At 51.4% G+C, this 13,243-nt stretch overlaps 2 long non-coding RNA genes across 2 annotated transcripts; both read right to left on the reverse strand.

Moving 5' to 3' along the window:
- Positions 1-1,304: 1,304 nt before the first annotated feature.
- On the reverse strand, positions 1,305-6,312 carry LOC129151239 (uncharacterized). Its single transcript, XR_008557970.1, has 6 exons — positions 6,226-6,312; positions 5,942-6,047; positions 3,633-3,768; positions 2,969-3,083; positions 2,661-2,728; positions 1,305-1,615 (listed from the first exon to the last, which is right to left on the reverse strand). It is a non-coding gene; the product is annotated as an uncharacterized LOC129151239 (long non-coding RNA).
- A 401-nt stretch (positions 6,313-6,713) lies between these two features.
- On the reverse strand, positions 6,714-11,280 carry LOC129151240 (uncharacterized). The gene is made up of 4 exons (XR_008557971.1): positions 10,537-11,280; positions 9,640-9,792; positions 9,202-9,251; positions 6,714-6,725 (listed from the first exon to the last, which is right to left on the reverse strand). It is a non-coding gene; the product is annotated as an uncharacterized LOC129151240 (long non-coding RNA).
- Between the last annotated feature and the right edge of the window lie 1,963 nt (positions 11,281-13,243).

Consider the following 13,243-nt stretch of genomic DNA (forward strand, 5'->3'; position numbering starts at 1 on the left):
TAGCTCAACCTTGCCAGGAAGGACATCTACTTTGAAAAGAGCCTCTCTCTGCCCAGCCGAGGTCACTTTAGCAGAGGGAGGCGCAGAGCAATTATCCCTCTGATGGTATCAATGGGGCCACAGAGGGTGAAATAAAATGAGGTTAACAGAATGAACCTGTAACTTATTACTGATCTGTTTCACAGGCGTTTATACAGCGCCTAAAAAATGCCAGGCTTCCTTGCAAGAACTTTTCAAATATTAATCCACTTAATCCTAACAATAGACTAGGGTAATGATGATCTTAACAGCAACAGCCTCCATTCACTAGCATCTGTCTCAGGGCAGTCAGCAGGCAAACCACTGAACATATTATCATATCTTGTGCTAGTGCCAAGCACTTCCTTCCCCTCTGCTGCTTTGATGACAGCTGACTGAGTTTCCACCTGGTGCAAGGCCGTATTCTATGGGCTTTATATTGAGCACTTCATTATCTCATTCAATCCTTACAACAATATCTTGAAGTCTAATAACAGCATGATAGCAGCTAACATTTGAGTGTTCTCTCTGGGCCAAGTACCTTATCTCATCTAATCCTCACAAAAGCTCTATTAAATGGGTGCTATCAACATCTCTGCTTTACAGATAATGAGAGCGAGACACCAAGGTGTAAAGGGACTTGGCCAAGTTCAATCAGGATTCCAGAGCCCATGCCACTGCCACTAGCCCATGCCAGCTGCAGGCCAGCCAAGGAGACAGTGGTTACTTATTAGCCCAGAAAAGAGTGGTTGTTTCTCATTAGAAGAAAGACGGAGACCACTGAGATACAAACTTCAGGTTCCAGGTGCCCCTGCTGGCCCCAGAATCCAGACCTCTTGTCTTTAGTTCCAAACAGTTGGGTCATTTTGGGGCTCAGGTGCACCAACAGGACAGCTTACCAAATTGGGGCTGCAGGCTGGGGTAGATGAACCTGGACAGGTCATCCGCAGCCTGGTCTTCTTCCTCATCTGAAGAAGGGTACAATTCTTCACGTGTGCAATTTGGGACCTACTTTGACCTGAAAGAATATGTCTCAATGGAGGCTCCCTGGTACCCACCTGTTCCCCAATCTGCACAGCCTGAGGATCTCGATGGGGTGTGCCTGAGCTCACAGAGCCACATAAGGGCCTATTGGCAAGAATGACCCCTCCCCATGGCTGACACCACCCTAACCCTCCTGGACTCCCTCAATTACTCACCTTCGCCCTCTGACACCAGAATGGTGGGTCCAGCAGCCCTAGAGGGAGCAGCCTGTCCTCCTGAGAGGAGAGGAACTGCAGGAGGTGCCTTCCCCTGGAGAAGTGCAAGGGTGGCCTCTGGATCCCTTCCTGGCTGACCAGCACCACTGTCCCACTGCTGTCCACTGCCACTGTGACCCGGCCACAAAAGACCCAGCAGGAAGTCATTCTAAAGCATGGTGATGGGGACCCTCCCGGACAACACATCCCCCCAGGCATGCCGAGCCAGACCCGTGGACCTGCTCCCAAAGTCTAGGAAAGGTCAGGGCAGAAGGTCAGATTTTACCTCTCCTGGTAAGGGGCAGGTTTTACCTCTCCTGGTCCCTCTCATCCCACCTGTCATGGTTGTTGACTGGAAACTGTAGGACATGAGCAAAAAGGATGTGATGGGTCTTCCTTCCGTCACCCATTAAAGCAAAAGAATGCACCGAAACACCCCCATGGCCCTCAAGCACCCTCTACAAATCAAGCTGATCTCTCTTTGCATGGAGGCTTTTAGACCTGCCCCTTCTCAAGGCAGTAGTTCACTGTCACTAGCATGTGTTGAGCACTTGCTGTATATAAGCATGGCGCATTAAAGGCACCATCTAATTGTAGTACTCAAACATAAGACAAGTCTATTTTTCAAAAGATCAAACTGAGGTTCGGTGATGTTATGTACCTTATCCAGGTTAGTTGCAGGGACTAGATGACGCTATGTACCTTATCCAGATTAGTTGCAGGGCCTAGCTCTGAACTCAGGTCTATTTCATTAAATAAGCTTAATGTGATGTACCTTAGTGGGCCACAGGATGGCTCTCTGCTTGTGAATAGACCTTCTTTGAGCTTTAAAGGAGAACTCTAATGATTAATCTCAGATTTGCAGAGCACTGACTTGGAAATGACTAAGACCTGGGTTCCAGTCCAGGTTCTGGAGATTACAGGTTGTGTGTCTTTGTGTCAAGCTGCTTCCTCACCTCTAAACTGGGATTGACAGTGCCCCTATCACTGGGTCATCATGATGATGAAAGAAAAGACATGTAGACTCTGGCTGGGTAGCTCAGTTGGTCTCTCTCTCTCTCTCTCTCGCTCGCTCGCTCCCAACCACCTATTCCTCTCTGCCTATCTAAAATTAAATTTAAAAAGATGTAAATATTTAGAACCATGCTTGGCACATAATGAACTTCCAGAAAGTAGCGGCATCTAACACCAGGGGTTAGATGTTGAGCCATTAACATATGTCATTTGATCCTCACAATAACCTGATGAATAGGTGCTGTTATGGTCCCCATTGTGCAGATGGCAACACTAAGGCTTAGAGAGAGGAAGTCACTTGTTTGAATTTGCACAGGTAATAAGGGAATGGAGACAGGCAGGGGATCAAGGAGGAACATCCCAGCCCTGTGCTACCCCCACAATCCTTACATTGTTTGTGGCAGTGCAGGTAAACAATCACATCCAGGCAGATGGACATGGCATAGTCACAGTAGATGCTGGAAGGGGAGGGAAGGTTAGACCTGCAGGATCTCTGCCTATCCCATTGTGGGAAAGGACCCAGCAGGCCAGAGGAACACACACCCAGGGGCTCCTACAACCTTCTCACCAACCCCACCTGTTTCAACCTTTGTATCACAGTCTTTCCAGACTCTATGTCCCTTACTTGGGACAAGCGTCCAATTTTATAATCCCTTGTTGCCCCCACTCCATGCGTCTGAGGCTGAACACACACCAACCTGTACCCCAGTAGTCCAGGAATGGCCACCTGACTCAGGCCTGGCAAATAAGCACATTCCACAGTTCTAGCCACAGAGACTGGTTCAGTGATGGCACTATACAGCAGGGATGGCCCTATAAACCAATAAAATTCCATTATTGCATTGATGTTAGAAATACTGCGAACGATGCTAGGAGAGCAGTGGTAAGGATGCTAGAAGTCTGGAAATGAGTGGGGCATGGCAAGAAAATGCCTGCCTGGGAACAGTCAACAGTCACGGAAGCAGAGCCAGGCGAGGATAGCAAGTGTTCAGGTCTTCCTCATTTGATCCAGCCATGCCTGACACCACTGCCCCAGCATGTTTGCAGTTCATGTGCACAAATGCTTATGTCAGCTTGAGTTTGGTTTTCTGTCACTGGTATCTGAGTCTTAACTAACTAACCCAAATTTCAGGCCACCATCCAGGGGCAGGAGTTCGAATAAGCGCTCAAGGGCCTTGACTTCAAAAGTCCCTTGAAGGATTCTATGAGCCCCATTTCCTCCCATGAGATTGGGGATGGTAATAATACCCACTGCATAGGGTTGCTGTGAAGATGAAATGGAATAGCATATTTCAAAGGCTGAACATAACCCGGTACATTTAAAAAGTACCTGATTAATGGCCCCTGTGATTATTTACTTACGATTGCCATTTTCAGCTCAAAGCCTATTGCTGTCTTGAAATAGATTGCTTTTGCCCTCAGAACATAATGAGAACGTCAACCAACGGGAACGGGGTCTTGATGGCACCACTGATCAGGTCTCCTTCATGGGGGCTAGCTGTGGCGAGAAGAGTTGAACACCAGCTTCTGAGGCCACCCCGCTGTATGCACCACCATGATTGTGCCAGGACTGAGCACACAGGGGTGCTAGTGCCAGCCTCTTCCTGTGGGACAGGGGTCTCCTGGAATGGTCCCTTTTAGCCTGGGCACTTGCAATTGATCTGACCAAAGAGTCTTAGAACTGCACTGTCTGAGACTCCTCCTGCTCAGCCTAGCTGGTCTAGGGGCTCCCTCTGCCTCCTCCTGGTCCTCACGTTCCTCCTGCATATCTCATCCTGGCTTGTTGTCTGCTTCCTGGAAGACCCAAACCAACACAGGCTTCAACGTCAGACAACATTCAAATCCTACTTCTGACACCTACATTGAACCAGTCCCTCCTCCTCTCTGAGCCTCAGTTTCTCCAGCTGGGAAATGAGTACGTTGGAACATAAGCTCTCTTAAGGCTTCCTGTACTGGTCTCATCAGAGTCCATGGAGTGAATGTCCTTGGAGGACAATCAAGTCCACAAGCAATTTTGGAGTCATTGCCTCTGCTGAGACCTTTCCCAAGCCAAGTCTTGGGCAGGCCCTTCCCTTTGCTCCAACTCCGTGCCCGCCACACAGGGTTGCAATTGCCTGTTTTCTCTTCTGCCACCCAGAGGGGCACTGAATGCCTGGAGAGGGGCTGGGTTTGTTCACTTCTGCAAGATGCTCAGGCAATGTTCATGTTCAGATAAACGCTAGGCCCTGGGAAGTTTGTAAACAAAGCAACTTATTAACTACAACAAACACCATCAAGAAAGAGCACTGTAGCCACCCACAGTCCCTTTGGATCCGTGTAAATCAACACTAAGAGTCCCCATGTCAGAGAGGTATTTCCAGGTGCCAGGCTTCCTGCTAAGGGCTTTGCAGCCATGTTCCCCCTGACTCTTCCCACATGCCTTTTCAAAGGTTCCATTGCCACATCGCACTTAGTAGATGAACAACCTGCAGCTCAAAGAGGTAAAGTTCATTTTCCAAAGTCACTCAACTCAGATGAAGGAGCAAGAGCAACATTTTTTGGTTTTCGTTTTCTATTTTTTAACAGCTTTGTAGGGTGGAACTGCTGTGTCAGATGGTGGTAGTATGTAATCAGAAAGCAGTTTTCCCATCAGCAATGTATGGGGGTTGCAGCTGCTCCATATGGTGGGGCTGAGATTTGAGCGTGACTCCGGAACCCAAATAGCCACGTCTTTGGGGATTATCTCCTCTCGAACATTAGCAAACCCAAATGGGAAGTTACTCCCCTGGTTGTGCAAGAGGGAGTGTTGGGAAAAAGAGAGAAGAGGTCCTGAGCCGCTTCAAACAGGGTCCATACCCCTTACCTTCATTGTCCCCAAGAGATACTGGAAAGTCTGGGCTCCTCTTTTTCACATGCTAACACCCACATTGCTGACCCCTAGCCATTTCTCTTCTCTGAGCCTCAGGTGCAAGTAACAGGTAACAAGGAGAGATGGGGGTTCGGAACCCAGGACTGGGGATGTCCCAGCATTGGCAGTGACCTTGAAAGTGCAGATTCTGTTGCAAGTAAATATGGAGGTGCCCACAATGTGTTTGCTCACAGAGAAAAAGGTGATGCTGACACATGGAGTCCCTGATGATTTGAGCTGGGAAGGGGGAAGTTGCTTGGAAATCATCAAAATTTCCATCTCACACAATCTTGGGCTTAAGTTGAACCAACAAACAGGGGCCTCTGGCTTTGATGAATGGATTGATGGCTGGCTTAAAAGGTGGGTGGACAGATGGACTGGAAAATCAAAGGACAAATGGATGGAAGGATGGGTGAATGGATATAACTACAGAAACATGGGTGAAGGAATGGTGGGAAATGCAGGAACAGGTGGATATAGTAGAAACAGGAAGAGAAGTGCCTGGCTGGCTGGCTGCAGCTATTGACAGATGACTTCCACAGAAGGAAACATTGGCATGTGGATGAACGAGTGGATGGAAGGAAATACTGGCATACGGATGAGTAAGTTGATTGTGGAAATATTTGCATATGAGTGAATAGATGAGTGAGTAGGTGGATGGATGGATGAAAGATTGAGCAGCATGGATTGAAAGACAATTTCTCTATGAGATGGAGCCAGATCCCAATGGGAGATCTGGGCCCACGATGAACTCTCACCAGCTGAATGAGAATGTCATTCTTACCATACAGCAGGGTAGCCCAGAAGTTGTGGTGCAGGGACTCCACATAGTCGTGGGCAGAGAGGGATGCGTGGACACCCATGCTGCCACTGCAATGCCTCTTCTGGAACTGACAGTGTGAGGAGAGGTAGAGAATGAGGCCTGGTGTCACCTTCAAGGCCCCACTCCATTCCATTCCCCAACTTCAAGGGAGGAACAAAGTCGAACTACCCCACAGGTCCCACTGGCCACCCCACTCACACAGAGGCCTGAATGCTTGGTGAGTGAGTCCTGGGGCAGGTACAAACCGTGGATTCAGTGCCCGCTGGTCATCAGCAGAGAGATCAGTCCAGGAGTGATCCTCTTTCTTCATTGTGGTGTATTCCACTGCACAGGGCCCACTGCAGAGCAGATGGAGGCTGGCGATACTTAGCCCTGGAAAGTCCACCCTCCCATCTACCACCATATGGGCCACCCATTTCCCTGCCCCTCCCCTCCAGCCAGCTAGGATGCCCCAGGGCCCTGCCAAGGAGAGGCCAACACATGACCCTGGGTGCAAGAGACAGGGAACAGGTACTTTTGGGTGGTGGAGAATGGAGGTATGTGAGAGAGAAGGTGCCCCAGGAGCCAAGAAGAAGAGAATTTCAGATGGAGCTCAGAGCACAAGACCACTTACTTCACAAAGACACAAGCATGAGGCCATCCCCAGGATCCATCAGGAGAGCTTCCTTTCCCAGTATACACTAGCAAGAGGAAACACGTGCAAGCTGGGATAGTGACCAGCAGAGGGCACACAGTCCCCAATGGCCTGGTGGTTAAAAGCAGACAGACTGGTTTCAAGACCCTCTTGTCACCTGGCTACCACTGTAAGCCTCAGCTGCCCCATCTGTAAACAGAGGATCATAATATTTCTCATAGAATGGCTGAAAGGAGGCAGACAACAGATGTAAGGCACTTAGTTGAGCAGGGTTCTGGGCAAGGACTCCTGAATACATAGCTGACACAAAAGCCTTGATGAGGTGACAGGAATAATGATCAGAAGGCTCTTGGGGCCTGGCTGGTTCTGTCTGCTTCTACCGCAACTTCCATTTCAGACAAAGTCATTCACAGGCACAGATGGTACCTCCTCACCTACTATTATTGAGGGGATAAAATGCTTTTCAGCTGTGGTTGTCCCAAAAGGCTGTATGAAGAGACCTTCCTGACCAGGTAACTAACGGAGACAATATGGCTTGACACACTCACTCAGAAACATCTCTGGCTACTGACTCTATAAAATAATAGGTGAAGCCATCAGTACTACAGTGTCTGTGCTAAATGTTTTTGAGATTTGTTTGAGTTCTTTACTGCTTTCTAAGTCTTGGCAAACCTCATACAATCTAGAGAGTAACAGAATTTCAGAGTTGCAAAGGACCTTGTTCTGACCACTTGAGGGAACTCAGGCTCAGAGAGGGTAAGTGACTTACTGGAGGACACACAGCAGGTGAATGCTGACAGGGACTACACGCAGCTGGTGTGGCTCTAGCCATCCTACAGCCTCAGGTGAAAGATAGAGGATCTAGAACCAGACAGACTGAATGGGAGCCTACATTCTCTGGGAGGCCTGGATCTGGTTTTGCCTTTGAGACCAGTAAAGGAGGAGAAAAGATAGTCACAAAAAGGAAAATCCAAAGGGACCAATATGCAAAGAGGAAAAAGTTCAGCTTCTGTAGGAAATGAAGAAATAGCAATGAAAACAAGCTTGATTGCTCCTGGAAAATGCATAAGAATTAAAATAAAACACACACAATAATACCAGTGAGCGTGAAGATGTGGTAAAGCACAATTTTATATATTGTTGATGGGTAAGCCAAAACTCATCTCATACTCATACCATTCTATCACCCCCTCTCTCAATATCTGTCTGTCTGTCTGTCTGTCTCTCTCTGTGTGTTGGGAATAAATGCTGTTCAAGAAGAGTCTTGGATTATAGACTCCTAAATAACCTTGAGAAGCAAGTTGAACATGACAGGGACGGCGTTTATGACCCTTCTCCTGATCACCACTCCATCCACCCCCTTATCACTCACCTTGCTGACCCACGATTTAGTCACACAGAGAAATCTGCAGATCCCTGTGGCCGCTGGTCTCTCATCTCAGGACTTTCCTTGAGCTGCTGCTCATTCCTGCTTTTCCTCCCCACCCCCTTCCAGGGCTCACCCCTTCTCACTTTTTCGGTCTCAGCAAGGACACCCGCTCCTGCAGGAAGCCCCAGCCAGAGGTGGTGGAGGGGCCCCTCCTCTGTGCCCCCTCAGACTCTGCAGTGTAACATCCTGCTCACTTTTCTGTCTTCCCCTCCACACTGTCACCTTAGGGACATGGACTAAGCAATTAAGTGATTGTTTCAAAATATAATACTCCCTGAGAGTCCACCCCAGGGCAAGAACGGTTTCTCTTCATGTCTGTATCTCCAGGGCTTAGCACAGTGCCTGGCATAAAGGAGGGCCTCAGTATATAGGTTCCTAAATGGGGGTTGCATGAATGCATGAATGGCTCTCATTTACCACCTGGCACGGACATCTCTAAATTCTCCATTAACAAGGCACTCCCAGTATTATGGAAGGCCTATGGAAACCCATCCCTTTTAGAAGTTAACAGCAATACCTGGAAATTTAGCAGAGGGGTGTGAAGATCAGGGGGCTGAGGATTCAGATACCAAAGGCCAAATCCAGAGCCCTTCCCTTCATGAAGTTCTGGCCAGCAGCCCAAGGCAGGCAGGGTATGAAGGTCATGGAAAGGGCTCTTTTTCCTCCAGTAAAGGGGAGTGAGCACCCAGGACAGAGGTGGTCAACCCAGGGCAGGCAGGTCTCTCTGCCTTCCCTTGCCTAGTACAGATGTGACTAATCAATCCATGCACTCTTTCCCAAGAAGCCAAATCACAGCTGCAGAATCTTTCACAACATGGTCCTCCTGGCAGCCAGCTGCACCAACTGGAGTTGCAACCCGTTTCCGTCCCTGACCAGCCTCCAGGTTGGGGGTTTGTCTATGCAGTCAGAACTCTAGGGGTGACGCTGGCGGGAGGCTCCTCTGTACAAGCACTCAGGCCATGAGCCTCCCACAACACATACAATCAGCCACCAAGAGGAGCTTGTGAAGCCACTTCTCCCCTTTAGTGGTTGCCTCAATGTGAGTTTTCATTGGGAGCCCATATTGGTTCTATGAAGTGCTGGTCTCGCTGCATTTAGAAGAGGGCTTGGCTCACAGAAGGCACTTACTTCCTCAACACTTGTTTTGGGGGCATTTACCTGACGCTAGGCTCTCCCAGACACTGGGTCCATAATACAGATGCAGTTGCCTGTCCTCATGGAGTTCGGTCAAAAAGGGAAGACAAACAACAGTCATTAGATATGAAAGTAAAATATCCAAGAATACTAGTAATTAAAGATGGTGATAACAGTTGTGAAGAAAAAACCAGGTGATATGAAAGAGAAATTGGGTGAGGGTTGCAATTTCCAATTGGCAAGGGGAAGACCTGAGTATAACAAGGAACCAGTCATGGAAGATGCGGGATAGAACCAGGTGCAGGATGAGCAAAGGCACTGGGGTAGAAAAGAGTCTGGCGGGTCTGAGGAGCAGAAAAGAGAGCAGAGATGGCTGGGAGGCACGTGCTCTCACAGAGCACAGGGAGGAGCACGGACTGTCCGGGGGATTACCTCAGCCTGGACCCTGTGCTCTGAACTCACATGTTCTACATCAGCTGCTCCAGGTCCTGGACTTTAAGGCTGGGACCCACAATAGGTGGGAAGCTCTGGCCCACCTTCATGAAGAGAGCCACGATCTTGTTGCTGAGCAGGAAGCCAGCCAACGTCCATGCAGAACACAACCCTCCACAGCCGCTGCAGGGACACAATGGCATGCTCATGCCCTGTCCTGCGCATGCTCCCCAGCATCCCACTCAGTAAGAGGTTCACTCACACAGGCATCTGGGAGAGCCAGGGCTGCCCAGAATCACAGATTTGTGACAGCATCATAGGAATAACAAAGGGAAGCACCATGAGCCTCTTGTCTATTGTCTTGAGGCCTCTGACCACAGGGTTTGGACAATAGCCTCATCCCACCCATCTTTGGGGAACACTGCAGGCCAGGGCTAGGAGTGGGATGTTGTGTATCTGGGCACCCAGTTTGCTCCCAGGTGGCAGAGGTCAGGGCTCGAATGCTACTGCCCGTTTAGGAGACCAAACATGGTCCCAACCGGGAAGAAGGTGGTCACAGGCTGCTTCTGGAGGAAGCTGTTTTGAGGCCAGCATTTGCCTATCAGACCTGAAGGGAGTGGAAGCCGACCTGGAGGAAAAGGACCCAGTTGATGGGCAATGGTTTCCTGCCCAACCAAGCCCTGGACAGTCGATGAGGGGGCCCTAATGGCAAGGCTCTTCTTACTGTGCCCACCACAGGGGTGGAGCGGCTGGGGTGGAGCCAGGACGAACACCCCACTAAAGGCAGGCCTTCCTGGCAGTGGTGCTGGGCCCTTGAATGGAAGTAAGGAAGCTCTGCTTGGGCACAGCCTCGAAGATGAGACATGGGGGAGAGGGCAATAGTGCCTCCTAGCAGGTGGGCGTACTTAGTGCAGGGCCTCTGCTCACCTTTGGGGTGTTGTGGTGAGGAGGACTGCAGCCATGCAGACTTTAGCTTCTCTCATAGTGACTGGTGCAGGGAACCCCACTTGTTTCCACTGTAGTGCTGAGGTCTCCAACTTTGCAGCAAACATCTGGGGTAGAGGCTCAGCTCCAAAGCCCACAGGTGCTGCTGAAACCGCCAAACTGCAGGGCCAGAGCCACTGTTGTCTGAACTTGAACAGTGATGCCACCCGATGGGTCAGTATTGGTCACAGAATTGTGTTTCTCAGCAGCTGCAAGGCACCCTGCACAACAGAGCTGTTTGTCTCTTAGGCAGGAAGTAGTCAGTGGTGGGTGAGCCAGAAAGACCAACTTGAACCAGTTTGAGTCCAGATGGCAGGGAGCTGACCCCCAAAGGATCTCACCCCTCATTAGAATCGAATGTCTGTGCTCCATGACACACCCAGCGGCTCCATGACCATTGGCAGTCAGCAAGACAATGATCAAAGGGATCCACGAATGAGGAGAAAAGATGTGGAACCCTGATTTGGGGGCGGGGGTGGGGGGACTGCCACCCCTTTCCCAGAAAGACCAGGAAGTGTCCTTCTTATTTGCCTGGACCACCGCTTCATGTCAAGCCTCCTCTTGAATATACCAGGTTTCAGAGTCCCAACTCCCTCTTCTCCATTCTCTGGCCAGTGAACAGGCTGAGCCCTGACCCTCTCAGTTTTCAGGATTGTCTTCAAGAACCTCTCAGGCCTCAGGCCCTGCTTTGGGATTCAAACAAAGGGTATAGTGCTTCAGTCAGAACTCCGTTGATGGCTCAACCATCTTGTGGCCAAGCTATGGCAGGCCCCTAACAGCAAGGCTGTTCCTTGCTGTGCCCACAGCAGAGGGGGTTGCTGCTGGGGTTGGGGGCCGACAGACGCCCCACTAGAGGCCACCCAGATGGCCCTGGTGCTGGGCCCTGGGCTGGAAGAAAGCTGGCTCTGCTTGGGTGCACCTCTGAGGACAGGACTTCAGGGCTTTCTTAGGGCTGGGGCCCTCGATGCTGGTCATGATGGCAGCATCCTGGTGAGAGCGCTTTCTGGTGTTCCTGCCAGAAGCCCCCCCAGAGCTGAGAGTGGCTGGGCCAGAGGGAGTGCTGGGGCCCTCGGTGCTGGTCACTATGGCAGTGCCCTTGTGCTTCTTGGCTTTCTTGCCGAAAGCCCTCCCAGAGCTGCGAGTGGCTGGGCCAGAGGGAGTGCTGGGGCCCTCGGTGCTGGTCTCTATGAGAGTGCTCTTGCGCTTTCGGGTCTTCCTGCAAGAAGATTCCCCAGAGCTGGGAGTGGCTGAGACAGAGGGAGTGCTGGGGCCCTTGGTGCTGGGCACGATGGCAGTGCCTTTGCACCTTCGAGTCTTCCTGCCCAAAGCTTTTCCAGAGCTGAGAGTGGCTGAGACAGAGGGAGTGCTGGGACCCTTGGTGCTGGGCACGATGGCAGTGCCTTTGCACCTTCGAGTCTTCCTGCCCAAAGCTTTTCCAGAGCTGAGAGTGGTTGAGACAGAGGGAGTGCTGGGGCCCTCGGTGCTGGTCACTATGGCAGTGCCCTTGTGCTTCTTGGTTTTCTTGCCCGAATTTCCCCCAGAGCTGAGAGTGTCTGGGCCAGAGGTAGTGCTGGGGCCCTCAGTGCTGGTCTCTATGGCAGTGCGCTTGCGCTTTTGGGTCTTCCTGCCCAAAGCTTCCCCAGAGCTGGAAGGAGCTGAGACAGAGGGAGTGCTGGGGCCCTCGGTGCTGGTCACTATGGCAGTGTCCCTGTGCTTCTTGATTTTCTTGCACGAAGGCCCCCCAGAGCTGCGAGTGGCTGGGCCAGAGGGAGTGCTGGGGCCCTCGGTGCTGGTCTCTATGGCAGTGAGCTTGCGCTTTTGGGTCTTCCTGCCCAAAGCTTCCCCAGAGCTGGGAGTAGCTGAGACAGAGGGAGTGCTGGGGCCTTCGGTGCTGGTCACTATGGCAGTGTCCATGTGCTCCTTGATTTTCTTGCACGAAGGCCCCCCAGAGCTGCGAGTGGCTGGGCCAGAGGAAGTGCTGGGGCCCTCGGTGTTGGTCTCTATGGCAGTGCCCTTGTGCTTTCGGGTCTTCCTGCCCAAAGCTTCCCCAGAGCTGGGAGTAGCTGAGACAGAGGGAGTGCTGGGGCCCTCGGTGCTGGTCACTATGGTAGGGCCCTTGTGCTTCATGAAATTCTTGCACGAAGGCCCCGCAGAGCTGCGAGTGGCTGGGCCAGAGCGAGGGCTGGGGCCCTCAGTGCTGGTCTCTATGGCAGTGCCCTTGCGCTTTCGGGTCTTCCTGCCCAAAGCTTCCCCAGAGCTGGAAGTGGCTGAACTGGAGAGGACTACACCTGGGGTGGCAGGAACGCCTGCCCCGGTGCTGGCATGGGTACTCAAGGGGGAAGTTGTGGATAATGAGGCCCCAACAGGGGCCTGTGGGGTGTTGCCCAAGGCTGTCTGGCCTGGAGCAGAGGTTGGGGCCTGGGCTGGGGCTGGAGCTGCCTGATTTCCACCATTAGAGCCAGGGCGAGCCGCGGACAGCTGAGCACAGATAGTTGGGGTGGTGACAATGGGGCTCACCTCCTCGTCAGAGGCAGTCTGGGGAGCCAAGCCTGGGGATGTGCTGGTTGAGGGGCCCGCACCGAATGCAGAAGGGACTGGCACGCTGGTGGAGGGAGGGGTACTAGCAATGGTGACAGGAGCAGTGCTGGCA

Source organism: Eptesicus fuscus, chromosome 13 (assembly GCF_027574615.1).
Source record: "Eptesicus fuscus isolate TK198812 chromosome 13, DD_ASM_mEF_20220401, whole genome shotgun sequence".
NCBI classification, from domain to species: domain Eukaryota; kingdom Metazoa; phylum Chordata; class Mammalia; order Chiroptera; family Vespertilionidae; genus Eptesicus; species Eptesicus fuscus.